The sequence below is a fragment of the Pogoniulus pusillus genome, chromosome 18 (genome assembly GCF_015220805.1).
Source record: "Pogoniulus pusillus isolate bPogPus1 chromosome 18, bPogPus1.pri, whole genome shotgun sequence".
In the NCBI taxonomy this organism is placed as follows: domain Eukaryota; kingdom Metazoa; phylum Chordata; class Aves; order Piciformes; family Lybiidae; genus Pogoniulus; species Pogoniulus pusillus.
The window spans coordinates 5257715-5282202 of record NC_087281.1 but is presented as its reverse complement, the minus strand read 5'-3'; the positions used below and the strand labels follow the sequence as shown (position 1 = coordinate 5282202).

General features: G+C 45.2%; 1 long non-coding RNA gene and 1 pseudogene across 5 annotated transcripts; one reads left to right on the top strand and one right to left on the bottom strand.

The window, feature by feature from the left end:
• LOC135183362 (uncharacterized) lies at positions 1 to 24212 on the bottom strand. 5 transcript variants are annotated; one of them, XR_010305527.1, is made up of 4 exons: positions 24053 to 24212; positions 10209 to 10281; positions 1927 to 2114; positions 1 to 191 (listed from the first exon to the last, which is right to left on the bottom strand). It is a non-coding gene; the product is annotated as an uncharacterized LOC135183362 (long non-coding RNA). The 5 variants fall into 5 exon arrangements; XR_010305528.1 differs by lacking the exon at positions 1 to 191 and adding an exon at positions 23523 to 23571 and having other exon boundaries at positions 1642 to 2114; XR_010305526.1 differs by lacking the exon at positions 1927 to 2114.
• On the top strand, positions 3581 to 3690 carry LOC135183637 (U2 spliceosomal RNA; annotated as a pseudogene).
• Positions 24213 to 24488: the final 276 nt, after the last annotated feature.

The window sequence follows — 24488 nt, the reverse complement described above, 5'->3', positions numbered from 1 at the left end:
TTAACTTAGAGCACATGTATTTCTGCTCAAGTTCATAGAACAGTATAATTAGACATGCAGGGAAGAGAAAGAAAGAAGTCGCATGTGTTTTCAGACCTTCTGAGACAATTTTTCACTTGTTCTAAGGAGTCATGTCAGCTGAAGAACCCAGAGATTTTTCCATAAGTGAGAACTGGGATGATGGATTTTATCTGCAGGGAACATAAAGTTTTATATGTATTATATTCTAATGCTTTCCCCCCCCCCACAACCAGCAAGCTTAACAGAAGTTTTTTGTCTTTGTGTTATTGAGTTGTCATTTCTCTATAGTGTGCATGCAGTCTCGTTTACAAATGCTTTCATTTGAGTGAAGTCTCATCCATCTTTAATTATTAGATTATATTTGAAGTGTATCTGGGTAGACTGCTGAGGGATACAGCCCTTGGCTGCAGAAAGCATAGGCAAATCTGTGGGTTAGCCTCTGAACCTATCATGGGAGAAGACAGAACAAAGATGAGTTATAAAGCAAATAACTCACATTTCAAAAGTACCTTATGTGCAATTCATTGGTGCTTGGAAGGAAAAAGAAATGTTTTAATTCCATTCAGGCTTCAGTAGGCTTTCATGTCTTGCCTACTTTGTCTGAGTATACAATGTAGGAGTGGACTGCTGTGTAAGTGAAAAGGGGCAATACATGTGAGACAGCCTAAGCTGTGACACCAGTTCTCAACATTCTGATTTTTGTCACCATTTCAGATTGCCAAATTCAGACAAGCCAGTTAGAAGTCTATAATCCTGTCTTCTAAGCATCACAGAAAGGCTATTTCTCAGCTTGGTGGACCAAGGAGATTTCTGAGCTCCTGGTGTCCAGAGGAATTCTTCAGCTGTGTCACAACCTTACCTGTGTAAAATTTGGGGGGCCAGTTGGCTGTTTTTCATTAACTCATATGGCTAGAATAGCAGTCACATAGCCTGGAAAAGAGCTATTGCTCATGCCTTGATTAAGATGGCTGAAAGACTAGGACTCAGAAGTGTGCCATGAAGCACACCTACCTTTCTATCTAACTGCAGCCTCTTGGGTTTCAGTCCAACCTATCACCCAGCCCTATCCAATCAACTAGACCACAGCACTAAGTGCCTCATCCTGAACCATGATTTGGATGAGGGAATTGAGTCCACCATCAGTATATTTGCAGATGACACCAAAGTAGAAGCAGATGTGGAACTGTTGGAGGATAGGACAGACCTGCAGAGGGACCTGGACAGGCTGGATGGGTGGGCAGAGGCCAGTGGGATAAGATTTAACACGGCCAAGTGCAGCATCCTACACTTTGGCCACAAGAACCCGAAGCAGCGCTACAGGCTGGGGACAGAGTTGCTGAGAGCAGTCAGGAAGAAAGGGACCTGGGGGTACTGGCAGATAGTAGCTGAAGAAGAGCCAGCAGTGTGCCCAGGTGGCCAGGAGAGCCAATGGCATCCTGGCCTGGATCAGGAACAGTGTGGCCAGCAGGACAAGGGAGGTTGTTCTATCCCTGGTCAGTCCACACCACAGAAAGAGTGATTTGCAGTTGGAATGGGCTGCCCAGGGACGTAGTGGAGTCACCATCCCAGGAGATGTTCAAGAAAAGCCTGGATGAGGCACTTAGTGCCATGGTCTGGTTGACTGGCTAGGGCTGGGTGCTAGGTTGGACTGGATGAGCTTGGAGGTTTCTTCCAACCTGGCTGATTCTATAATCCAGTCTTTTTTTGAACACTTCTAGGGACAGTGACTGCACCACCTCCCTGGGCAGCCCATTCCCATGGCAAATCACTCTCTCATAAGTAGGGTTAAGTGTTATAAGCATTATATTGGAATCAATTTTGCCTCTCATATTTTTCTTTTTTTGATTAATTTTTTTTTTCCAGTTTTGAAGGGGGAAATATAGCAATAAATTTTATTTTCCTTACTAGTTGCAGAACTTGCACTTGCAGACTGAGCTGCCTAACCCAACGTTGTCAACAAATTGCCTCAAGCACATCTTGAGCAGTTCTATGTATTTCAGCATTTTTTTTTCTTTGAAAAGATGACTTTCATAGCTCCATCTGCAAGAAGATAGTCCTCTGGGGAGTTCTATTTTGACAGACACTTAAATCTCCTGCAAAATAGAGGCAGAGACTGAACTTGACAGAGTTGTTTACTTTTTTGTGGGTTGTTCTTTTTTTTTTTTTTTTTTTTTTTTTTTTTTTTTTTTTTTTTTTAGTGGTACTAGAGAACTGTTAATTAAGAGAGAAAGGAGGACTACAGTGTGCCTGGAAAACATTACTGCTGGTCTCAGGTCTGAACTGCTTGGAAAAGAATTTGCTCACTCACTTCAGCAGTTCTTTTTTTCCAAGTATTCCAGAGATCACACAGATTTAAAGCAGTTTCAGATCAAGTTTTTCACTCTGTTTAGCCACTTCCTTTTTCTCAACATAACATTCACACCACTACATATGGCTTTACTAGACACTGCAAATAATTCTTATTCATGGTTCTGACAAGTTGGAGAGGAGTTACTGAAGAGATTTAATTCTTTCTTAATAGCATCCTGGCCTGTATTAGGAAGAGTGTGGCCAGTAGGAGAAGGGAGTTTATTCTGCTCCTGTACTCAACACTTGTCAGGCCACACCTTGAGTACTGTGTCCAGTTTTGGGATCCTGAATTCAAGAAAGATGTTGAGGTACTGGAACGTGTCCAGAGAAGGACAATGAAGCTGGTGAGGGGCCTGGAACACAGCCCTGTGAGAGGAGAGGCTGAGGGATCTGGGGGTGTGCAGCCTGGAGGAGGCTCAGGGCAGAGCTCATTGCTGTCTACAACTACCTGAAGGGAGGCTGTAGCCAGGTGGGGTTGAGCTCTGTTGCCAGGCAAGCAGCAACAGAATAAGGGAACACAGTCTCAAGTTGTGCCAGGGGAGGACTAGGCTGGATATTAGGAGGAAGTTGGTGTCAGAGAGAGTGATTGGCATTGGAATGGGCTGCCCAGGGAGGTGGTGGAGTCCCCATCCCTGGAGGTGTTCAAGGAAAGCCTGGATGCGACACTTAGTGCCATAGTCTAGTTGATCCTAAGTCCTTGCTACTCAAATGAGTGCTGGGCTGTTTGTATTGGAGGGAAGGCAGGGAAGCCTGCATTTTCTGTCCTTTCCTGGGAATGGCTGTGCAAGCACTGCTCTGTGCCTGCACTGAGTGCCTGTGGAGTCAGAGCTGAAAGAGGGGTGAAGCTGAAGGCTATCCTCAGCTTTGCATTGTCTGCCACTGCCATGGACATCATGATATTTCGAGAGAGTTCCATCCCTACAGCCTTTGTATATCTCTGAATATTTACTCTGGCATTCAAATGGGATTCAAGGGCACTCAGAAGCAGCTGCTCATCTATTAATATCTAACCGTAATGAGTACAACAGGACGCTGAAGTTCAGTTTATCCATGCTTATCAGGATTTTTGATATCTCTGAAGGTGCTGTCACTGTGCTATCAATCTCTTCTGAGTACTTGGAGTTTTGTTCAACTTAGGGAAGAGATGGACTGCATACCAGGTTTAGGTTCCATTGACTACAGTGGCAGCTCAGTTATTCGCCCTGTTCATATTGCTTCTTGACCTTTCGGCTAAGATCAAGTGTAGTATCTGTTCTTATCAATTTAATATCTGATATGTCCTCTATCTCTGGAGAAGAGGAGGCTTAGGGGAGACGTTATTGCTCTCTACAGCTACCTGAAGGGAGGTTGTAGCCATGTGGGGGTTGGTCTCTTCTCTCAGGCAATCAGTGACAGAACAAGCAGTCACAGTCTCAAGTTGCACCATGACAGGTTTAGGCTGGACATTAGGTAGAAGTTCTTCACAGAAAGAGTGATTGGCATTGGAATGGACTGCCTGGGGAGGTGGTGGAGTCACCATCCCTGGAGGTCTTTAAAAGGAGACTGGATGAGGCACTTAGTGCCATGGTTTAGTTAATTAGAAGATATTAGATGACAGGTTGGACTCGATCTCAAAGGTATTTTCCAACCTGGTTAATTCTGTGATTCTAACCATTCACAGGCACAAGAGGCAATACCAAGCTCAAAGAGACACATCAGAACAAACTAAACTTATTAAAGATCTTGGTTCATGTCACACTTCTTTCACCTTGAGACAGAGTGATGATGACTTTGATACAAATAGTGATACACAGGTGAGGTAGAAGGAATTCAGCTACCTTGTGCTATCCAACAAAGAGCATTCCTTTCAAGATCACACTAGATGTAGGAGTGAACTGGATGTCCGCTGCATGCTAGACAAAACACCCAGTGCAAAGTTTGTTAAAACTCCTAATCCCCATAGCAAGTGATTTTGTGGAAAACTCACCTTCCTTTCTTAAAGAAAGAAAAAAGAAGTTAGCCTCTCAGCAGCCCCTGCAAAAATCAACTGTCATAAAACATAAATAGCAAACATTAGACCATCAGAACTAGTCCATGATTTCAGAATATTATGGATTGAAAAGACATTGGCAGCTCATAGAATCAACCAGGTTGCAAGAGACCTCCAAGCTCATCCAGTCCAAACTAGCACCCAGCCCTAGCCAATCAACCAGACCATAGCATTAAGTGCCCCATGCAGGCTTTGCTTTTCTTGCCTTCCTTCTTGTCATGCCTTCCTTCATCAACAGCAAAATGGAAATCCTGCCTGCCATTAAAGAAGCTTTTTGAACATTTTCACTAGGCTGTAACAAGCATTTTGACTGTTCATTTGCATTAATGTTACAAGATAGGGTGTAACCTGTAGTCTAACTAATTAAATGCTCTTTGAGTTTGAGTGAAGTGTTTGGTACAGTTTAGACAACAGAGTCTAATTAGCGCTGGATGTTTAACGGAGCTGAGGACCCATGAAAAGCAAAAGGTGCTGAAATAAAAAGTGGTGAGAGAGATGTGAAGATAAATGTGAGGAGGAAAATAACAACAATAAAACAGCTCTTTGCAGTTCCAGAAATATAATTCCCTCAGAAAAAAACCCTGTTATTAATTATAGAAAGTGGATAGAATCACACCAGCTCAAATGTCCAGCTGTTTAGGATAACATAAGGGAAATCTATCCAAGGCACGTTGTGTCAGCAAGCAACAGATTAGGTTATTTCACACTATCTCTCTGGATTTCCTTTCTTACAGACAACAAATTCACCCCAGTATTTTTACAACAGAATAAAAACTCTATATGTGGTGCTTTGTGCACTGTGATTCACAGCCTCTCAGCAGGAAATAGAATGTTTGCCTTAGCAGCACCTCATTCTGTCAGTAAATGTAGCCAATTTATGGTTTTCCTTGGCTGAGAAAAATGCATGTGCAGCTTCCTACCAGTATGTAGTTAAATTCATAAACTTTATTAAGAATTCTATTTTGGTTTTTTAATGAGTCTATAGCATAGCTTTAAAACAACAAACTTTTATTTGTTACATGAGTCCTCTCTAAGAACGGATTAAACTTAATGGTTCAGGCATAACAAAGTCTGCTCTATCCCCATCTCTGCACTAATGTCTTGGTACTGTCATCTGCTGCAGACCTGGGAGCAAGGGCCAACCAGATCCTGGGCTGCAGCAGGAGAAGTGTGGCCAGCAGGGCGAGGGAGGAGATTCTCCCTCTCTACTCTGCTCTGGTGAGACCCCACCTGGAGTACTGCATCCAGTTCTGGAGCCCCTGGGACAAGAGGGATGTGAAGATGCTGGAGCATGTCCAGAGGAGGGCCACGAGGATGATGAGAGGGCTGCAGCAGCTCTGCTATGAGGACAGGCTGAAAGAGTTGGGGCTGTGCAGTCTGGAGAAGAGGAGGCTCTGAGGTGACCTTCTTGTGACCTTCCAGTATCTGAAGGGGGCCTACGAAAAAGCTGAGGAGGGACTTTTTAGGCTATGAGGGAGTGACAGAACTAGGGGGAATGGAGCAAAGCTGAAGATGGGGAGATTCAGACTGGATGTGAGGAGGAAGTTATTCAGCATGAGGGTGGTGGGAGCCTAGAATAGGTTGCCCAGGGAGGTGGTTGAGGCCCCATCCCTGGAGATGTTTAAGGCCAGGCTGGATGAGGCTGTGGCGAGGTTGATCTAGGGTAGGATGTCCCTGCCCATAGCAGAGGAGTTGGAACTTGTGGTCCCTTCCAACCCTGATTGATTCTATGATTCTATTCTATGATTCTAAGTTATGCCAAAGCTAAAACAACATGTCCTATTTAGCTTTTCAACCTCTGGTTCCCAGGCACCACTGATTTTTCCAGTGGGGATTGAGTTTGAATTTTTAGTTTTTGGTTTGGTGGGACTCTTAGATTTTTTTCTTTTCTCTTTCACATCTTTTCAGTGTACTATTCCTTTATTTATTCTGAAGGACAGAAGGGGAACTATGAATTCAGGAGGCTGTTAAAACATTGTGTGCTTTCACTACCACCAGTAGGAATTAACAACAAAAAAAAGCACCCACAGTAATTCCAGTAAAACCACAGATGCCTTAGTCCTGCAATAGCAACATGTCAGCCCACATAGAATCCAGGCTTCACTTTGTTAGAAATAAGATTTGCATAACAATGTGGAACACCTCTACCCAGTGGCGTGTAGCATCCCAAAGTGGTGCCTAGCCCCTGTTATACATGGAGACCTGGAGCTTAAACAGCTCAGACCTTATGGGTAGTTGTCATGGGGCAGTGATAAAACAGTGCAATGGTTCTGGAAGACTGTCCTTGTCTCCAAGCTCTGTAGCTTGTCTCCTCACAGCTCACCATCCACATACAGTGGCAGACAATGTTTGCCTTCCACACATAACTGCTAAACACTCTGCTTTTCTCTTCAAAACTAGGTCAAAGCTGATGAGGGGCCTGGAGCATAGCCCTGTGAGGAGAGGCTGAGGGAGCTGGAGGTCGTGCAGCCTGCAGAAGAGGAGGCTCAGGACAGGCCTCATTGCTGTCTACAACTACCTGAAGGGAGGCTGTAGCCAGGTGGGGTTGGTCTCTTCTGCCACGCAAGCAGCAACAGAACAAGTGGACATAGTCTCAAGCTGTGCCAGGGGAGGTCTAGGCTGGATGTTAGGAGGAAGTTCTTCACAGAGAGAGTGCCAGAGCATTGGCATTGGAATGGGCTGCCCAGGGAGGTGGTGGAGTCACCACCCCTGGAGGTGTTCAAGAAAAGCCTGCCTGAGGCACTTAGTGCCATGGTCTGGTTGATTGGATAGGGCTGGGTAATAGGGCAGAACATAAACAAGTGCATGAACACATGCAGGTACTCTGTTTGCAAGTTTGGAAGGAGAGAAGAAGACTTGGAGGCATCAGACCTTTTGTCCTCCTTTCCCACAGTTGCTTCTTCCATCAGCAGAAGAGAGGGAGAACAGAGAACATGTCTGGGCAAGCCAGGATATGCTTAGGCCTGTTTTGGCCTTCCACGACAAGCAGTTGCTGAGCTGCCTTGTTATATTGCTGCTTGAAGCAAATGCCAAGTCACAGCTGCAAACTAGAGCAGTGAAGTCACTGAACCCCTGCCTCCTTTGGCCAATGGTACAGAGATGAGTGGCTGCTTCACAGCCCATCACAGGCAGATTTTTACAGCCTGATATCCATGTGTGTCATATGGAGACTTGTATGTGGCTTATGAGTTGAAGAGGCCACAAAGGTTCCTGGGATATTTTTGGAAGATTACTTCAGTCTTAGAAGGCCAAATGGTTTTGTTTACATCTGCACTGCATCTACAGGCATGGAGCTTGGCATTAGCAGCCCTCTCATCACACCCATGTTTTCTTGCCAAAGGAAATGATTAGTTCAAAGCCACTTCAAAGCCAGGATGTGAATTAACATTTCACAGTTTGGACATCTGTAGGAAAATGAACTGCGTAGTAGATCACACACAGGGCACTGCTGCTACAAACAAGCAGTTTGGCATGTATGGGGTGTGCTTGCATTTATTATGTCAACTTTTCCTGCTTACTATTCTGATAAGTTTGGTAGAGATTAGAATCATAGAATCAACCAGATTGGAAGAGACCTCCAAGATCATCCACTCCAACCTATTACCCAGCCCTGTCCAATCAACTAGACCATGGCACTGACTCATCCAGGCTTTGCTTGAGCACCTCCAGGGACAGGGACTCCACCACCTCCCTGGGCAGCCCATTCCAATGCCAATCACTCTCTCTGCCAACAACTTCCTCCTAACATCCAGCCTAGACCTCCCCCAGCACAACTTGAGACTGTGTCCCCTTGTTCTGTTGCTGATTGCCTGGCAGAAGAGACCAACCCCACCTGGCTACAGCCTCCCTTCGGGCAGTTGTAGACATCAATGAGGTCACCCCCGAGCCTCCTCTTCACCAAGCTGCACAACCCCAGCTCCTTCAGCCTCTCCTCATAGCAAATGCTTGATGAACATCATGGAGCAGCCTCGGAGCACAGCAGCTAGCTTCCTCCTCATGGAAACCAAACAAAAATACGTGCTCCAGAAACACATTACTGTGCTTCATCTGTGTATTGGAGTTCAGCCCAGGAGATCAGAATCAACTTAGTCAGAAGCAACCCCTCTTGGGTATAGTCTGAAAGTCAGATCTTTAACACTGAGTGTTCCTTACAAATATCTGTCTATTGGCCAAAACTGTTCCCTACTGCAGCTGTAGCCACAGTGCTCTGCCACTGGGTTAAACATTTTCACCTTTGGTACTTGTCAGTCTTGGAGCTATTGCCATCACAGAGGAATGAACTGAGTCAGCAGTTAGAGCAGCAGGGTTCTATACAGCTCAGCACAGCACACAAGGTGGCACCATATGTTCTGCCCTTCAGCGTTTGACAAATATCAATTAATTCCAGCAGACACCAACACAGAAGCAAATACTAATTAGAGATGTGGAGAAAGGGATTGTAGTAGCTGTCTAAATATTGGGGCAAATCCATGCTATGCTGAAAGGCACTTGAAGGAGGACAAACTGAAGGTCATTTGCATATTTGCATTTAAAAAGCTATGATAGCAGTCAAACAGTGCCACTCCCTGCTCCCCACAGCATGCTAAACCAGATCTAGTTTGATCAGAGCTTAGTCACAGGACATTTGGAAACAAGCTCAGAAGTTCATATTTGGTCCAATGAAGAACAGCAAATCAGTGAAGGCTCATGTGAGTGGCATAAATTAATGAAACATTGAGCTACAAGAAAGCTACCTTCCCTCTGGAGTTTGGTGAATGTCAGAGAGAGCTTTGGTGCTACTGATACACAACTACCATAACACAGCCCAGTGATGTCTTCAAAAGAACAAATACATGCCATTTTAATTATATGGGGGAATCCATCACTAGTTCTAAGTACACTACATTTTAAGTTGTATTTACTGCAGTATTTGCAAAGTATTTATTCTTAGTGTCTGGGAAGTTTATATGGTTACAGGGAAGATGTAATTTGCCTTTAGGCTTAAGAACTCTTCTACTCCCTGGATAGTAACAAAGAAGAGTTGTGTTGTCTTTTCCCCTTAACCTTTTTTTTTTTTTAACCTTCCCTTTTCTTCCCATCCCTGCACCAAGAAGGGGATTCACAAGAACACACTAATTCCTAGCCCAAAAAAACTTAAGGACATGTGAGATATGTTTTCAGGACAGTTTAGCAGATAGACAAAAAAAAAAAAGGGCATCAAAATATCAAACAAAAAGTCATAATGCCCAACATGGACATTATGGTTCCAGTGGTTGGGTTGGTTTGGGTTTTTTCCTCCTGTCTTGCTTTTTTGAGTCCCATGGTTCCATGAAGATTTTGCACATCAAAACATCAACCTCTAAAGGCAGGTAAGGCCTGATGTAGAACCATAAAATCAATCAGGTTGGAAGAGACCTCCAAGACCATGCAGTCCAACCTAGCACCCAGCCCTAGCCAGTCAACTAAGCCATGGCACTAAGTGCCCCATCCAGTCTTTTCTTGAACAACTTTGTTCTGTTCATAGAATCATAGCATCAACCAGGTTTGAAGAGACCTCCAAGACCATCCAGCCCAACCTAGCACCCAGCCCTGTTCAGTCAACTAGACCATGGCACTAAGTGCCTCATCCAGTCTTTTAATTGTCACCACCAGCAGTTTTCCTATTCACTCTAACAGCCCAGCACTAACTTTATTTTATCTCAGGTCTTCCCACTGACACAAGGACTGTAAAATTAACTGAACTAAGCTTTGTAGGTCTTTTGAAACTGCAAGTAAGATTCGCATGGTTTAGTAACACAAACTGCTGTCTAGAAGAAAGGACAATACTCACAGGATTGCCATAGCACATCTTCCTTTCAGGAAACAGTTTTGTTCCTGACCTACACCAAGGAAAAGTCTGACACCTGCAAGCAAGGTTAAGAGAATAGAATTAGAGGTAGCTGAGGAGTTCTATGTGTCATATGAAAAGAAAGTAGAGAAGACAGTCATGGATGCTAACCATGCAGTACAAACCAAGTGCGCTTGCAGTCTTAACATTTTGGTGCCCTAAACATCTATAAATAAAATTTAAACAGGTCTTTTGATTCACATTGCAAATCTCACTGGAAGGTTTTAGAAATTCTAACCTCCAAGCATGTTTTGTCTTTGGTGGAAGGCACTGGAGGTGCTTGAACTGTTAAGACTTAAGCAACAACTGCAAAAACGTCTTTTGTGTGGGTATCCTGCTCTCAGGAGGGTGACATTTAAGAGAAGGAAGGAAATGTTTTATATCATTCTCTTTCTGGAAAGACTCCTTACTTGGCATAGAAACTCTGAAATGTTTAATTCTAATTAAGATATGACTCTATAATACCTAGTAAATGTGTGATATGAAAATAAATGGCATTACTGCATTATCTGCCCAGCAAAATTCTTAAGCTACTCTTCAGGCTTTGAAAGAGTCTCATGGGGCAGTTTGGTAGAAAGGAGGGCAATGTTCTGATCTGACTGACAGCTGGAAAGACAGCAGCAATTTTCCTATTGAATTCAGGCTGCTGTATGATAAATGCTGTTTTAAACTGAAAGCTTTAAATTGTTTGCTTCAAGAAGGGCTTTCCTGACCAAAGGATATGTGCTGGCAGCACAGGCTATCATCCCAGTATCATCCCAGCATTACTGTCTTTAGCAATTCTATATCTAACAACAAAGGACAGGAAAGATTTGACTCAGCTTGGTTTGTGAACCAATTCTAATTTGTATAGGCCAACAAATTATGGAATTGGTATTTGTAACTGGATCAGAACACAGAATGCCACTTCTGTGACAGCAGCACTGAGGGAGCATCTGTGTTTTGTTTTGCTTCCCTGTCACTTGCTTCAGGAGCCTGGGGTTCATAGCTCACTACAAAATGGTCCTGAGATGACCAACACATTTGTCATATTCAGAGATAAATATACAAACCATTTCTTTGGTTTCCCCTTTCTGGAGAAAGAGACAAATGCAACTTTTCCACACAGTAGTTCTGGGAGGTACTGGGATATTAATTACCTGTATAAGGACCTGCATCAGTAAATTGCAAGACAAAACTAAAAAGAAGAAAAAAACCCAACCACCTAGCAGAGAGAGCTCTGTTGAGACTGCTCTCAAGGTGCTTTCATACCATAAATTACAAAGGCAATTTTACGGCTTGGTGACTGAAAGGACATGGCTGTATGGAGCAATTACTAGAGTGGACAAATCCCAGATTTCCCCATGGGGGCCAGCTTAAATCCATCATAAGGACTCTGCAGAGCTGTGGGGGTGGAGAAGGGACAGAGCAGTTTGCACCTGGCAGCAAGCTCTCAACTGAAAGGAGGGTTGCTGGTCTTCAGAGTGAGCCTTAGTCACTCGTGTTAGTATTCAAAGGTGGGGAGCACAGAGGGAATCTGAAAAAAATAACTTGCTAAACCTTGCCTATTCAATTCAGAAAAGTTCTTGCCACTGTTTGCTTTCAGGCACAAAAATATTTGGCACTGAAGGAAGGTTAGCTAGGTCTGGGAAGCAAACACTAGACTATGGAATTGGAGAGAAGATGTAAACATGGCAGGATCCAAAGAAAGTCAGATTGTCAGAAACTGTGAAAGACTTACAGAGTAAGAGACTAGAGCAGAGGTAGACTGACCCAAGGAAAGGGCAGAACTTAGCAAGGATCCAAACTCTGAAGATTTGGGGATAATCAGTAAAACAGGGTTTACAGGATCCTATCTGCATCTACAGATGCAAGTTGGAAGAGACCTCCAAGCTAATTCAGTCCAACCTAGCACCCAGCCCTATCCAGTCAACCAGACCATGGCACTAAGTGCCTCAGCCAGGCTTGGCTTCAACACCTCCAGGGACGGTGACTCCACCACCTCCCTGGGCAGCCCATTCCAATGCCAATCACTCTCTCTGACAACAACTTCCTCCTAACATCCAGCCTAGACCTTCCCTGCCACAACTTGAGACTGTGTCCCCTTGTTCTGTTGCTGGTTGCTTGGGAGAAGAGACCAACCCCACCTGGCTGCAGCCTCCCTTCAGGTAGTTGTAGACAGCAATGAGGTCTTTCCTGAGCCTCCTCTTCTGCAGGCTGCACACCCCCAGCTCCCTCAGCCTCTCCTCAAAGGGCTGTGCTCCAGGCCCCTCACCAGCTTTGTCGCTCTTCTCTGGATACATTCCAGTATCTCAACATCTCTCTTGAATTGATGAGCCCAGAACTGGAGGGGCCCACACCAGTACTCAAAGTGTGGCCACACTGTTCCTGATCCAGGCCAGGATGCCACTGGCTCTCTTGGCCACCTGGGCACACTACTGGCTCATGTTCAGCTACTGTCTACCAACAACTCCAGGTCCCTTTCTTCCTGGCTGCTCTCAGCCACTCTGTCCCCAGCCTGTAGTGCTGCTTGGGGTTGTTGTGGCCAAAGTGCAGAACCCTGCACTTGGCCTTGTTAAATGTCATCCCGTTGGCCTCTGCTCACCCATCCAGCCTGTCTAGGTCCCTCTGCAGGACTCTCCTTCCCTCCAACAGATGCACACCTGCTCCTAGCTTGGTGTCATCTGCAAACTTACCGATGCTGGACTCAATCCCCTTGTCCAGATCATCAATAAAGATATTGAACAGGGAGGAATAGTCCAAGCTATCACCCATCACCAGAACGTGGAGCTCAGCAAAATCATTTGAGAATAGAGTTTATCATAACCTGCTGATGTTACAAGCTATCATATCAACACCTTGAAAGACACTGGGTTTTTTGCCTTTGGAACAGCCTCAGGAGACATACCCAAGGGACTGATGGCCTCGCTACGTGGAGAGAAAACTTCATCTGCTTCTTTTGTCAGGAATGCATGAATAATTATTTGCACTTGCTCATTCTGGAGGAGAGGAATTGTTTGCATGTGAGCAATAATAAACAAAGCATTTTAAATATTTGATCCTCCTCTATCAGAAAAATGCCAATAACAGAAGCGGTTTCCAGTAGCGAGGCTAAGATTTGTGGGAGAAGCCTCACATCCGAGGATCTCATCATTTTCTGTAGTGGAAAAACAAGTACCTTTATTGTCTATTTAGGTGAATCTATATGCTTGATACAAACTTTATAGGCTTTTCAACCAGCTATTACATTTGCAATGAACCCATGTGAACACTGCTGCTCTTCCCCTTATTAGAGGAAATGCAGTGTTTTGCTAGTGCACATGGCTGGCTAATGGGGTCCCAGCTATATTGTAATTGTCTGAACCAGGGTAAATTGTTTCTTTTTCCTGTGGGCTATTGTTACCATTACTGTTTAGAGATGTAAATCAAACGATCTTACCTAAGTTGCCTCCAAGAACCTCATTGCAACGTGATGGATTTCTACAGCTGGAACAGGCTCCCCAGAGAGGTTGTGGAGTCTCCTTTTCTGGAGACTTTCAAGGCCTGTCTGGATGTGTTCCTCTGTGATCTGTGCTAGATTGTGTGGTCCTGCTCTGGTAGGGGGGTTGGACTCTGTGATCTCTTTGGGTCCCTTCCAACCCCTAACATCTCGTGAGCCTGTAAGTTAGCTGGAAGAACAGATTGCCTTGTGCTCCTAACACACTGCTCTGCCTCCTGTCCTCAGCCCAACAGACATTTTGGTTTACTTTCTGAACAAAAAGTGACAGTTCTACTATTTCACCTTAATCACAGCACTATGACTATAACTACTTCAAGTACATGTTCTGTATCTTTAAATAATTTTCCAGGGCAGGGATAATTATGTTGGCTACAATCCTTGTTTCTACAAAACATATCATAGCAACCCTTATGAGAAATTGAATCAAAAGATAACTATGGAAGATTCAACTGAATCCTGCAGTAAAACACTTGATGTTTCTTCTAGAACACAGCTATGTAAAAATGACTTCTGATTTCCATCTGAATAACTTCTTACAATATCACAGAATCAACCAGGTTGGAAGAGACCTCCAAGATCATCCAGTCCAACCTAGCACCCAGCCCTATCCAATCAACCAGACCATGGCACTAAGTGCCACATCCAGGCTTTGCTTCAACACCTCCAAGGACAGCGACTCCACCACCTTCCTGGGCAGCCCATTCCAATGCCAATCACTCTCTCTGACAACAACTTCCTCCTAACATCCAGCCTAGACCTCCCCTGGCACAACTTGAGACTGTGTCCCCTTGTTCTGTTGCTGGTTGCCTGGGAGAAGAAACCAACCCCACCTTGCTACAGCCTCCCTTCAGGGAGTTGTAGACAGCAATGAGGTCTGCCCTGAGCCTCCTCTTCTGCAGGCTGCACAACCCCAGCTCCCTCAGCCTCTTCTCACAGCGCTGTGCTCCAGGCCTCTCACCAGCTTCATTGCCCTTCTCTGGACGCGTTCCAGCACCTCAACATCTCTCCTGAATTAAGGAGCCCAGTTACATCTGCTTAGTTCTTTGACAGAAACTGCTTTTATTGCCTCTTCCTCTCGAGATACAGTACATGCCAATGCTAGTTTAGAAGTCTCCTTTCAGAGCAGAAATAAGTCTCACAGCCAGAAAGAGATAAAGACTCTGGCAAGCCCTTTCAGATCAGCCTGGTTCTCCTCTCCCCTAGCCTAGGCACTCAGGTTATAAAGGAAAAAAAAATAAATGGTTATATTTTTTGTTTGGTTGCACAACCTGCAATTCATTGCAAGCATGCAGAGGTAAATTGACAGGCAGCTGCATGATAGGTTTGACATATCTCTGCTGACAACAGCAGATGGACCCAGACAGAGGAAACAATGCAGTATCAAAAGGTATTTTTGCTGAATATGATGCTTTCAGCTGAGTATCTTCAAGGCTGTTTCAGCCTTAAATCTGAATTTGTCAGATATAACAAGGACTTGATGCTGACCCTTCACCTGACAGTAATACAATTTTTATCTTTTAATAACATACAGCAGGAGTGCTGCCTTGTGAGTTCAGGAAGCTCTTTAGGTAAACAAATCATATGCATCACCTGGAGACTATCATGCCTTCCAGGAGTCTGTAAAGATGAGAGATAAGCTGAAAGACTGAAAGCTGGGGAAAGTTTTCAGGCAGCTAACCATAGAATCAGCCAGGCTTGCAAGGGACCACAAGGATCATCTAGTTCCAACCCCCCTGCCATGGGCAGGGGCACAGTATAATAGAATATTGGTTTTTAGTATATTGCTGAACCAGTTAGAAAATTATGGTGGGGGGTTTATTTTTTGTTTGGTTCTTTTTAAAGCTATTATATTTATTCCTGATTTTTTAATTCATTTCTTGATCATGTTGGCTATAAACCATGGGCTTCAAACAGAGTCTTTGTGAGGGATTGTGGAAAATGAATAACCTGTATTAATTTTGCTATCCAGGCAATGATTGTTAACAACTATGGAAACTGTTCATTGACATTAAAACTCACCAGAAAACTTATTCACAGGTTCAAAAAACATACAGGTTGAAAATGTATAGAGGCAGGGCACAGGCAAAACCTGAGCACTTACTGCTTAAAGTGGCAAACACAAATGTGATACTGGAAGAGGCTTTTGAGTATTTACTCACAAAGTATAAATCAGACAGTACCAAAAGCATGTGGAACTCTGTCTTGTTGGCTGCTGAGACTTGAATCTCCCCAGGCTTCTGGGAAAAGGAGGCAGAGAATCTCTGACCTTGTCTCCTGACTCCTCTGGACCATCTGTGTATCTCCAGGACTTAGCAGGAGACTTTCAGGTGCAGGCGGGATGTCTTGCCATGTGCAGTCTCAGAGCACATACAGGCATTTAGAGCCTGTTCCTGGTAACCTCTCCAGGCAAATTCAAGATGCAAAATGAGGCAGCAGCAGCCCTGTGCTACCTGCTGATCCCTTTTATCACTATCCATCCCAAGACTAGTGGGCCATTGGGCATAGATTGGCCAGTTGGAACAGCACTATGCCAGGCTTCACCATATTAGGTGAAACCAGGGCTTTCACCCTCCCCTCCCATGGTTGCCTCCCCCCAGCACAGAAGAAGAGGGAGCAGGGGAACATGTCTGGGCAAGCCAACATGAAGAAGCCCATATTTGCCCCATCAAGCCTACCATCACAGTCTTAAGTCCAATTTCTCAGAAAATAAGCTTTATATACTCATACAGTCTCAGTGCTTATGCTGAGCAAATTGGTTATGAACTGAAACTTCAATTTACAATTTCACTCAAATTCACATAGAATCACAGAATCAACCAGGTTGGAAGAGGCCTCCGAGATCATCCAGCCCAACCTAGCACCCAGCCCTAGCCAGTCAACCAGACCATGGCACCAAGTGCCTCATCCAGTTTTTTCTTGAAGGCCTCCAGGGATGGTGCCTCCACCACCTCCTTGGGCAGCCCATTCCAATGGGAACTCACTCTCTCTGTGAAGAACTTCCTCCTAATAGCCAGCCTATACTTTCATACTAAAAACAACCTCTTACAAATTCTGATTCATGCTATGGTCATCCAAAGTCAGAATGAGAAAAGCAAATGTTCACAGGCTCACAGGATATTAGGGGTTGGAAGGGACCCAAAGAGATCATTGAGTCCAACCCCCCTGCCAAAGCAGGACCACACAATCTAACACAGCTCACAGAGGAACACATCCAGACAGGCCTTGAGAGTCTCCAAAGAAGGAGACTCCACAATCTCTCTGGGGAGCCTGTTCCAGTGCTCTGGGACCCTTACAGTAAAGAAGTTCCCCCTTGTGTTGAGGTGGAACCTCCTGTGCTGCAACTTACACCCATTGCTCCTTGTCCTATCCCAGGGAGCAAGTGATGTTGCCCATGCTGAAATGCAGATAGTTTTGGTCTGGTTTGGACAGAAGTGGGTGAGGTGGGGAAGGTCAGTAGTATAGTCAAATAAAGCTTTCTGACGGCGATGATTTTAAACAGGACATGAAAAGCAACCAGACAAAATGAATGAATTTTGCTCAAAAGGCATTTTTGCAATAGGTTTCTAGGGAAAACTGGTGTCATGGAGGCAGGGAATTCGTGTGGCTGAGTCAGGAATTATAAAAAATAGAATTACTTTATCTTCCTATTTAGGTTTATTTACAGGCTCTAATTTGATGGGGAATTCTTCAAAATGATGTTATGGACAAATGTAGAGCTTTAGGAAGTCAGGAAATGGAAAAGGCTAAGCTCTAACCACAGCTTCACCTCACTCTCCATCAGGCTGAGCAGAGAATTAAAGGAACAGCAGGCTTTACTCACAGAGGTGAGAGGTATTCAGAGGTGATCCCTTGCTGGATTTCTCTGTGGCTTGACTGATGCTGACGCTGCAGGCAATATCCAATAGTCTGGATCCATGCAGCAGAAGCCCAAGGCGAGTGACAAAGCTGCCAAACTCAAATGTCTTTGGACACAGCTGCCATAAGACAGGGATTTGTGGAAGGAATACTGCCTCAGCAGTGGCAGGGGAGAGCCAAACTGGGTCTGAGAGTAGCTGGGTCCAGGTGCTGCCGGCAGCTCTCTCAAATGGACCCCAGGGCTGCCAAGCTTCCAAGTTTGTACAGAATGGTGCAAAAGTGGGGAGAACCATCCAAAGGCAGGGATGGTGTAAAGCTGAGAGCTGTGCAAAAAGGCAGGAGCCATCCAAAAAAACAGGGATGGTCCTAAACAGAAATTCTGTCCTGACAGGAACCTGTCCCGTGAGAAACTCTGTCAAGGTGGGAACCCCCTCACACCTTCTCCCCTGCTCTATTGATGCTTTTCTTGACAAAGCGTCCATTTGCCATTTTATACTGAGCACTAAAACCCAGCCAAGAACCAGCCCAACTCCAGTGTGTGGGCTCCCACACAGGTCAGCACACGTGCAGAAAGGTTTCCTGTTGTTCCTACTTCAAGCCTGCAGGGTGGGTCTGGGGGAGGGGAAAGCAGTTTTCGAGCCTACTTCTCCTCCCCATTCAAACCCTGGAGGTGGGTGGATAAGAAAGGAATTTGGAATACTCTGGAACACTTGGCTTCCAATGTGTGCCCAACATCAAGGGAGGAGCGCTGCACGGAATTCTGGCTCCTCCCAGCAGAGGGCAGCACAGACTTCTCTCCAGATCCAGGTCTGGATGACAACTGCCACTCGCAGGGAATTTTAGCTGGCATCCGGGGGTGGGAATACAACGTGTCCATCACAACAAGATGACAGAAAATGAATTAGTGGTAGGCTAGCTTGGGAAATCAGCTAGCTGAGGGAAGCAAGGGGATTTGTCTGAAGTTTTGGGAATAAGCTCCATGAAACGTTTCAGAGTATGAAGTGGGGAGGACAGGAGTACACTGGCCAACTGAGAAAGGTACCCAAGCATGCATTTGGAAACTGAAGGCAGAAAGACACACACAGCACGGAAGGGCTGAGGACTGAGCATCACCCACAATATCCAAATATAGATCATGTAAATTCTAATGAGACTTTTGAAACTCTTCAAATGGAAAGGGAGAATTTCTGTGTTACAGAGTGGAGGATAATTAGTGACAGCTTGGAAGGGGCAGCACTTGCATTGTACCATTTATTTTATCAGTTGAATCTGATGATTTGTTTCTATCCTACAGCCTGGCCATGGCAGTAAGTGATGATTGCCTGCTAGTGTGGGCAATCAGAAAGAAAATCAGCCTTTTTCAGTCAAATTAATTGTCTCTATTTATTCTGCTTCCAATTCAGATTGTTAGCCATTATTTATAGTTTATTTAAGAAAGATTGCATCTGTGCTGCAAAAGCACTGTCTTCAGCAAAACCACTGTGAGAAATATGAGCAGCTTCACAAAACCTGAAAGAATGCAACATTCCTCATTTTGGTTGGATGTGCCTTCCATACTTAGCTTCTGGCTTGGAAAGGAAACCATTATCTTCAGATAATAGTTTTCCCAGCCAAAAGCATGTGCTCATATGGAAAAGACTGACTGCTAAACTCCAGCAGAATCTCTTATCTACAGACAGTGACATTTTATAATAGCAGCCTAAGCTAAGTAAAGGCATTTCTGGGTTTATTTTTAAAGGCTGCTTAGAAACCACAGAGTTGACTTATCTGTACCCAGAGCAGGAGCTTAATGTCTCATTGTGCTTTTAACATAAACTGCTTTCATAGAATCAACCAGGTTGGAAGAGAGCTCCAAGCTCATCCAGTCCAACCTAGCACCCAGCCCTACCCAATCAACCAGACCATGGCACTAAGTGCCTGAGCCAGGCTTTTCTTCAACGCCTCCAGGGACGGTGACTCCACCACCTCCCTGGGCAGCTCATTCCAATGCCAATCACTTTCTCTGGCAACAGCTTGCTCCTAACATCCAGCCTAGACCTGAGACTGTGTCCCCTTGTTGCTACATGACACAAGGCTCACTTCATTACAGCCAATTCTAGGGGGAAAAAAATCCACACTGTTGTTTTATTAGCTATTTTGAAGCTATTATTTCCTTTTCCTCTCAGCCCCCCAGGCAGGCAGCAGTTGCAGGGCTGTGCTGGAGAGAATCCAACAGAGAACCACCAGGATGATTAGGGGACTTGAGCACCTCCTCTGTAGAGAGAGACTGAGAGACCTGGGGTTGTTTAGCCTTGATTGAGAGGAGCAACAGCTACAAACTGGAACACAGAAAGTTTCACCTCAACATGAGGAGGAGCTTCTTTACAGCACAAGAGCAGGCTGCCCAGAGAGGTCATGGAGTCTCCTTCTCTGGAGACTTTCAAAGCCTGCCTGCATGGGTTCCTGCGTGGACTATCCTGGGGGACCCTGCTTTGGCAGGAGGTTTGGGCTTGAAGGTCTCTTTCAGCTTCTAATGTTCTGTGATTCTGTGACTGATCCACAAAAGACTAGAGAATAGGTTTTGGGAAGCCTCTTCCTGGAGCTCACATAGAGGGAGGAAGAGTTAAAAGAACCCCAAAAAGTACATGAAGGCTGAGAGTGTTAATGTTTTCAGTTACCTTATCAAAGCAGAAGTTTCTAGAGACCTGTATTTTAGCTATATAGGATTTTTTTTATGGGCCATTTTATTATGTCATATACTGGTTACTGTATTACTCAGGTGTGCAGAGGATTAAAAGTAATGCAGTCAAGAAGACATTCAGTTCTCAACTGCCTAAGGAATAAATCTTCCAGTGGAGAGGTAGAGAAGTGCAATTTAGGTCAACCTTAATGCCCTATGAAGTATCAGCACAGCTTTTAATTAAAACTACAGAGCAAGAGGGCTTTTTATGTTACTCCAGAGCAGGATGAGTGGTAATGATGAGAAGTGGATGCCTCTTTACTCACTAACTTGCAGTAGTACCAGTACTTCTCTCCTGGACATCAGGCTGGTGGTCAAGAGCCAGGGTACTTGTTACTTACAGGGCACATTCACTGCTTAACCTTCGAGTTTGCTGCAGATCCTGCTCTCAGGGACCTGGCAGTGCTCAGGAATTCAGCTTGCCCACAAAGCCCCATTTCTTAAGTCTTTAGCCAAAAAGGACATTGCACTGTGAGACCTGGGACTAAAAAACTTTGCTGCCACGTCACACGCATTGCCTTCAGGGAACAAAAGTCCCGAGGTGGGGCAGATGTGCTGAGCAGCAAATATGAATCCCAAAGCTAGTTGAAGGGCACTCTGCAACCAATCATTTATCACACAAGAGGGTGCCTGCATCTGCAGTGCCCTATGGAGAGATGTGGCCACATGTCAGTGAGCTGAAGGAAGCTGCACACCCACTGTGCCTTAGTTGCACTAAGCAACACTGCCAGTTTATTTGGTGCAGAGCAGTAGGTGTATTTTCTGGGGTTTTGGTGGTGGTGTTGGTTGTTGGGGAGTTTTTTTGTGTGTGTATCTTGTTTTGTTTATCTTTTTCTTCTTACAGAGGAAACAAAAAGCTTGAATATTTTTCACCTTTCCCAATAAAGAAATCCTAAAATACAAAAACTGTTCAGCTGGCCAGGCTGGATGAGGCTCTGCCCAGGCTGATCTAGGATAGGGTGTCCCTGCCCATGGCAGGAGAGTTGGAACTGGATGATTCTTGTGGTCCCTTCCAACCCTGACTGATTCTATGATTCTGTGATCACCCTGAGAAACCCTGGGGGGCCAAAGCCCTGGTATTAGAATCAGAACAGCCAGCAGGACTGCATAAGAGGTTTCTGGGTCACCTGTGAAGGGCAAGATGCATGCATTACTTTGAGGAGTTCAGAAATCTTGGTCTGAGTGCTGGGGAAGAGACAGTAATGTCAGACTTGGACTTCTCCCCAGGTTAAGTCACAAGGAGCAGGGTTTTCAGGTTTGAAACTGGCTCTCCAGGATGCAGTACATGGCAAATCTTCTCATTATTTATATTTTGGTAGACATCTACTTTTTGCTTGAAGCTCTTTCTCTTTTCCAGAGAAGGGTGACAAAGCCGGTGAGGGGCCTGGAGCACAGCCCTGTGAGGAGAGGCTGAGGGAGCTGGGGGTGTGCAGCCTGCAGAAGAGGAGGCTCAGGGCAGAGCTCATTGCTGTCTACAACTACCTGAAGGGAGGCTGTAGCCAGGTGGGGTTGGTCTCTTTTGCCAGGCAACCAGCAACAGAACAAGGGGACACAGTCTCAAGTTGTGCTGGGGGAGGTCTAGGCTGGATGTTAGGAGGAAGTTGTTGTCAGAGAGAGTGATTGGCATTGGAATGGGCTGCCCAGGGAGGTGGTGGAGTCACTGTCCCTGGAGGTGTTGAAGCCAAGCCTGGCTGAGGCCCTTAGTGCCATGGTCTGGTTGATTGGGTAGGGCTGGGTGATCTTGGAGGTCTCTCCCAGCCTGGTTGATTCAATGCTAAAGCCCTCAGTAAACCATACATCTGTGTCACACTGACAGCCATTCACATTCCTAGTACTGAAACACAAAGAGCTAGTGAAAGGCCTCTGAGCAATGCCCCCCAGTTCCAACATGGTTTGAGTCCCAAGGCATTACAGTCTGCCCTGCAGAGTGCACAGTGAAGTTTTTGGTAGTTCCTTAGGGTGTCATCTGCTAAATACATTAAAGTAATTGTGATACTGGTTATCAGAGCCTTCTAGTCAGCAATGTTTAGGCACTTCTCAGTTCTTCACTTAAGAGGATCAGAAAGTTTGCATTGGTGGCTACAATACACACTACTTACCAACATTTGTGCTGCTGCTTCCAGAATAAACCTAACAAAAGCATGCATTTGCATGTTAGAGCCAAACCAACTACTGGCCTTTGGCAACCAAAGGAAAGCTCTAGAGCCTCCAGAGACCCTGCTCTGGCAACAGGTCACATTTAAAACTATACAAAAGGAAGTTTTCTAAAAGGCTTTAACTCAACAGTAGAATAAAAGAATTCATTTTTGTTTTCCCAGGTGCTTCACAGATTTCTTTCAAGAGATAACCTAAAGCTCAGTCAGAAACTGGTGTGCTTAAATGCAGAGTGGGTAGTAGGGGCCTCCTAAGTAAGCTCCCAGCTAGATTTGACTGTGAGGTTGAGCATATTATGGTAAACCTGATAAAATGACCTGGATGAGTCCCTTTTTCTTCCCCCACAGAATTTTGTCTAACACTTTCATAGAATCATAGAATCAACGAGGTTGGAAGAGACCTCCAAGATCATCCAGTCCAACCTAGCAACCAGCCCCATCAGGTCAACTAGACCATGGCACTAAGTGCCTCATCCAGCCTTTTCTTAAACACCTCCAGGGACAGTGCCTCCACCCCCTTCCTGGGCAGCCCATTCCAATGCCAATCACTCTCTCTGCCAACAACTTCCTCCTAACATCCAGCCTAGACCTACCCTGGCACAACTTGAGACTGTGTCCCCTTGTTCTATTGCTGGTTGCCACTCCCCACCTGGCTACAATGTCCCTTCAGGTAGTTGTAGACAGTAATAAGATCCCCCCTGAGCCTCCTCTTCTCCAGGCTAAACAGGCCCAGCTCCCTCAGCCTCTCCTCATAGGATTTGTGTTCCAGGCCCCTCACCAGCTTTGTTGCCCTTCTCTGGACATGCTCCAGCACCTCAACATCTTTCTTGAATTGAAGATGCATTTAAAAACCAAACAAACCCTCCTTCATCAGTATTAAGTTGCAATATACATCCTGAATGACAGAAATGTGTGTACTCACCTAAAGACAGTATCTGTGATGAAAAGAACCCTCGTGAGGTCCTCCCCTTCTGTGCTACGTGCTTTGAGATCTTGGAAGGAAAAGTGACATGGCCAGGTGACAGGCTGACATTCAGATAAATGGTACTTACTGAGAGGGTGCTAAGAGACTTGCAGGCACCCAAGAGAATTAGGAGATACCTGCTTGAAATTGAATCATAGAATTAGAATCAACCAGGTTGGAAGAGACCTCCAAGCTCATCCAGTCCAATCTATCACCCAGCCCTGTCCAATCAAACAGACCATGGCACTAAGTGCTCCATCCAGTTTTCTGTTCATGCCCACACAGAAAACAGTATTACACATTACTCTTAATTAGGCAGAGGAGTTGTTAAACTTAGCAAGAGCACAGTCTGACATTCTGATGGTAACCCCTTCATACAATCAGTTCTGAAGCCCTGTCCACACTGTGACTGGAACGGGCTGCCCGGGGAGGTGGTGGAGTCGCCGTCCCTGGGGCAGTTCAAGGCAAGGTTGGACGTAGCACTTGGTGCCATGGTCTAGCCTTGAGCTCTGTGGTAAAGGGTTGGACTTGATGATCTGTGAGGTCTCTTCCAACCTTGGTGATACTATGATACTGTGTTACTGTGAAAATACATCCATCTTCTCATTTTTCTCTTACCTGTGATTTGTGGCAGTCCTCTGTCACTCCTGAGTAGTTTTGGATTCAAACACTGCTCAGAATGTTTGAGGCTGAAGGAATGCTCTCCAGGTTTCAGCCAGCTGCAGGGGCAGAGCTCTCTTTCCTTATGAGCAGCCTGTGCACAAGCCTCAGCCCAGGCTGCCTCCTGCAGCTGAAAAAAATACAGAGAACTGCTACAGCAGCTGAGCCGAACTCTGTTACTCTAACGAACACCATGTGCAAACCCTTAAACCCTTACTAAGGGAAGCATTAATTACACATTGTGAAAAAACAGCTGGCAAAGGGAGAAACCAGTGAGAAAAGTGATGTCTGCTGACAGTCCACTCCTGGGGGCTTCTCTCAGTGCAGGGCTGAGGGAAAACATTCTATTTCTTTAGGCCAGACTGAGCTGCATCTGGAAAGGTTCTTACCTTCT